Here is a 5,000-nt window from a genome sequence, read left to right on the forward strand (position 1 = left end):
GAGCCTGGATTTGAACCCATGACATGTGTCTCCCAATACCTCCACCCACAATTAAGAATGTCAGGAAGATTGGAGCACGTGGAAAAAAGAGCATTATAATTTTTCACCACAAGGGGGTGATGTTGGTGTCGATTTCAGCGTGTAGTGTGATCAGATCCAAACCTGAAAGCTTAAAGGCCTACTGAAACCCACTACTACCGACCACGCAGTCTGATAGTTTATATATCAATGATGAAATATTAACATTGCAACACATGCCAATACGACCTTTGTAGTTTACTACATTGCAATTTTAAATTTCCCCTGAAAACGTCGCGGAATGATGACGTGTACGCGTGACGTCAATGACTGTTAGGAAATATTAGCGCTGCACACACACACACACACAGCAAAAAGTCGTCTGCTTTAACCGCATAATTACACAGTATTCATGACATCTGTGTTGCTGAATCTTTTGCAATTTGTTCAATTAATAATGGAGAAGTCAAAGTAGAAAGATGGAGTTGGGAAGCTTTAGCCTTTAGCCACAGAAACACACGGTGATTCCTTGTTTAAAATTCCCAGAGGTGAAACTTTACTATGGATCAGAGCGGTCAAGCAAACATGGATCCCGACCACTTGTCAACCAACAGTTTTTGGTGAGAAAATTGTGGTAAAAAGTCGCCACTTACTGGAGATCAGCTGTCGACTTCCATCAGACACTGGCCTCAAGACACCCGTGGCTACACCCTTCCGACTATCAGGTACTATTAAACTCACTAAAACACTAGCAACACAATAGAAAGATAAGGGATTTCCCATAATTATCCTAGTAAATGTGTCTAAGAACATCTAAATCTGTCCCAATGCAATCGCATTTCTTTTTTTTAATTGATTTTTTTATTTTTATTTTTTTGTCTAGTTCGTCGCTATCAATATCCTCAAACATGAATCTTTCATCCTCGCTTAAATTAATGGGGAAATTGTCGTTTTCTCGGTCCGAATAGCTCTTTTTGTTGGAGGCTCCCATTAAAAACAAGGTGAATATGTGAGGAGCCCTCAATGGGTGACGTCATCGTCTGCTACTTCCGGTACAGGCAAAACTTTTTTATTAGCGACCAAAAGTTGCGAACTTTATCGTGGATGTTCTCTACTAAATCCTTTCAGCAAAAATATGGCAATATCGCGAAATGATCAAGTATGACACATAGAATGGACCTGCTATCCCCGTTTAAATAAGAAAATCTCATTTCAGTAGGCCTTTAATATTAGTTTGGAAGAAGATCTGATCATCTAAACTGGGGTTTTTTTCTTTAGTGCCGCCCGAGTGGCTCCCTGGAGCATTTTAAAAAAAGGATTGAAAATGGAAAAAGATGTGGGGGGGAATAATTTATTGGTTTTAGTATGTTTTTTGTTTGAGGACAAACATGACACAAACCTTCCCATTTGTCAGAAAGCCCACTGTTTAATGTTTGTGTGTATGTTTCACTGATGAGAGTATTTGGTGAACATGGTTTTGTCCTACGAACTGCGGCGGTTCTTGAACTCACTATTGTTTACATGTCAAATATTCCACTCCTTCTTTGTCTCATTTTCTCCACTAAACGTTTTATGCGGTGTGTGAATGCACAAAAGTGCGCTTTGTTGATGTTATCGACTTGTTGGAGTGCTAATCAGGCATATTTGGTCAGTGCATGACTGCAAGCTAATCAATGCTAACATGCTATGTAGGCTAGCTGTATGTACATATTGCATCATTATGCCTCATTTGTAGGTATATTTGAGCTCATTTGAATTTTCTTTATTTATGTCCTCTGTGTATTTAATTTATAATTGCATGTCTCATAACATGTGTCTGTATGTAATATTGGCTGCATTTCTCATAGTTGTTTGTGTGCCATGTTGTTCCAGACCACAGCAAACATTACCTAACTTGCAAAAATTGTAATAAATCTATTACAAAAAGGCAGCCTGCCGTTTCCTTTAACTTGAACACACACATCTATAACATTGGTCATTAAAATCCAGTCATTTCCAAGAGTTATCTCACCTTCTGAGTAGCCTCTGATTTACTAATGGTTTCTAATGTTGTAAAAATGCGTAGAATAAATATAATATTTCAACATTTCTGTCAACAAAATTTTGCTTTAGCCTGCGACACATAGTCATTTTGATAGTAGGCTATTATTGCTAATATAGACACTTACATCATGTGTTGTTTTCATTATAACACTTATATAAGATTTTCAAAGTAATTTTGATACTAGGCTATTATAGCTAATATAGACACTTACATCATGTGTTGTTTTCATTATAACACTTATATAAGAGTTTTAAAGTAATTTTGATAGTAGGCTATAATAGCTAATATAGACACTTACATCATGTGTTGTTTTCATTATAACACTTAAATAAGATTTTTAAAGTAATTTTGATAGTAGGCTATTATTGCGAATATAGACACTTACATCATGTGTTTCCTTCATTATAACACTTATATAAGATTTTTAAAGTAATTTTGATAGTAGGCTATTATTGCTAATATAGACACTTACATTATGTGTTGTTTTCATTATAACACTTATATAAGACTTTAAAGTAATTTTGATAGTAGGCTATTATAGCTAATATAGACACCTACATCATGTGTTGTTTTCATTATAACACTTAAATAAGATTTTTAAAGTAATTTTGATAGTAGGCTGTTATAGCTAATATAGACACTTACATCATGTGTTGCCTTCATTATAACACTTATATAAGATTTTTAAAGTAATTTTGATAGTAGGATATTATTGTTAATATAGACACTTACATCATGTGTTGTTTTCATTATAACACTTAAATAAGATTTTTAAAGTAATTTTGATAGTAGGATATTATTGCTAATATAGACACTTACATCATGTGTTGTCTTCATTATAACACTTATATAAGAGTTTTAAAGTAATTTTGATAGTAGGCTATTATAGCTAATATAGACACTTACATCATGTGTTGCCTTCATTATAACACTTATATAAGATTTTTAAAGTAATTTTGATAGTAGGATATTATTGTTAATATAGACACTTACATCATGTGTTGTTTTCATTATAACACTTATATAAGACTTTTAAAGTAATTTTGATAGTAGGCTATTATAGCTAATATAAACACTTACATCATGTGTTGTTTTCATTATAACACTTATAGAAGACTTTTAAAGTAATTTTGATAGTAGGCTAATATAGCTAATATAGACACTTACATCATGTGTTGCCTTCATTATAAGACTTTAATTTTTTTGCGGCTCCAGACAGATTTGTTTTTTGTATTTTTGGTCCAAAATTGATCTTTCAACGTTTTGTGTTGGGACCAATTGGTACTTTTTCAACTGTATTGTAGACATCAAGTCATGGATGGCAGTGAATTTCCTAAAGACCAGAGGGAGAAACCTTTATTAAAATAACAATATTTTAAACCAACACTATAAAAATCTGGGCGTGATTTTTGACTCTGAGCTGACTTTTATCTCACATCCTGAAAATATTACAAAATATAGTGCTATCATCTTAAAAACATGGGCAGAGTCCGCTCGTTTCTCTCTCAGGCCAACACGGATGTGCTGATTAATGCATGTGTTTATTTCCTGGCCTTTCCTAAAAAGATGTTAGAAGTCTACAATTACTACAGAACTCAGCTGCTCTGGTCGAGGACCAGAGGGCGGGAGCATATCACAGCAGTTTTAAAGTTGCTGCATTGACTACTCGTCCACTTCAGGGTCGATTTTTAGTTCTATTATTAGTTTTTAAATGTCTTAATGGTCTTGCGCCTTCTTATCTTATCTGCTTTTACCGTATCACCCTCGCGGATCCTGAGGTCCTCTGGCACTGGACTTTTAGCTTCACCAAGTACCAGAACAAAGACTCACATAGAGCCTCAGGACTGCGGTTTTGTACTTGGGGAGCAAACTATTTTCTGAGGTGGTACTTGGTGAAAAAGGTTTGAGAACCACTGCAATAGGCGCTAATACTACTATTAATAAATGTTTAGATTACAGTGTTGTCCAAACTACCGCCTACAGGCCAAGTTCGGCCCGCAGACGTCTTCAATATGGCCCGGGAAACATCATGACGAATATTGCCCGCTAGGAGATGGCATTCATTTCTAGAACTGCCTTAAATGCTGGTATTTTGTCGCCATCAAATGGGCAACACAGTTAAATCAGGTTAATGCCCGTTTTTATGCTCAGAACACATATGTGTAGAGAATATACTTATATGATCCAATGCAAACAACCTTCCCTAGTCATGGTGCAAAAAAAAAAAAATCATCACGAGTTAAAAAAGGAATATTGCCTGCAAGGAGAATGCAGTCATTTAAAAAAAATGTCTGAGATGCTGCTATTTCGTCGCTATCGAGAGGAGGTAGTGCCGTTTGATTATTCTCAGTATGATTTTGTAGAGAGCATTTACTTATATTCAAACAACCTTCCCTAGTTATAGTGCAAAAAAAAAATCATCATGAGTTAAAAAAAGGAATATTGCCTGCGAGGAGAATGCATTCATTTAAAAAAAACTGTCTGAGATGCTGCTATTTCGTCGCTATCAAGAGGAGGTAGTGCCGTTTGATTATTCTCAGTATGATTTTGTAGAGAGCATTTACTTATATTCAAACAACCTTCCCTAGTCATGGTGCAAAAAAAAAACGTCATGAGTTAAAAATGGAATATCTTTCTGCAAGGAGAATGCATTCATTAAAAAAACTGTCTGAGATGCTGCTATTTCGTCGCTATCAAGAGGAGGTAGTGCCGTTTGATTATTCTCAGTATGATTCTGTAGAGAGCATTAATTTATAGTCAAACAACCTTCCCTAGTCATGGTGCAAAAAAAAAAATCACCATCACAAAAAGTCAACAAACAAGGTCCCTGAACTTTGTGGATATTACAAAAAAAGAGTCCATGCACCATAAACCAAATTAAAAAGTATACCCATTTAAGTGAATTGAATTGAATTATATCTATATGACGCTTTTCTCT

At 35.0% G+C, this 5,000-nt stretch overlaps 1 protein-coding gene across 1 annotated transcript in view; it reads right to left on the minus strand.

The window, feature by feature from the left end:
* Window positions 1-5,000, minus strand: part of mgat4b (alpha-1,3-mannosyl-glycoprotein 4-beta-N-acetylglucosaminyltransferase B) — a 93,860-nt gene that overhangs the window by 33,175 nt on the left and 55,685 nt on the right. The gene's annotated exons all lie outside the window — the stretch shown is intronic.

The sequence above is a fragment of the Nerophis ophidion genome, linkage group LG29, assembly GCF_033978795.1.
Source record: "Nerophis ophidion isolate RoL-2023_Sa linkage group LG29, RoL_Noph_v1.0, whole genome shotgun sequence".
Lineage (NCBI taxonomy): Eukaryota > Metazoa > Chordata > Actinopteri > Syngnathiformes > Syngnathidae > Nerophis > Nerophis ophidion.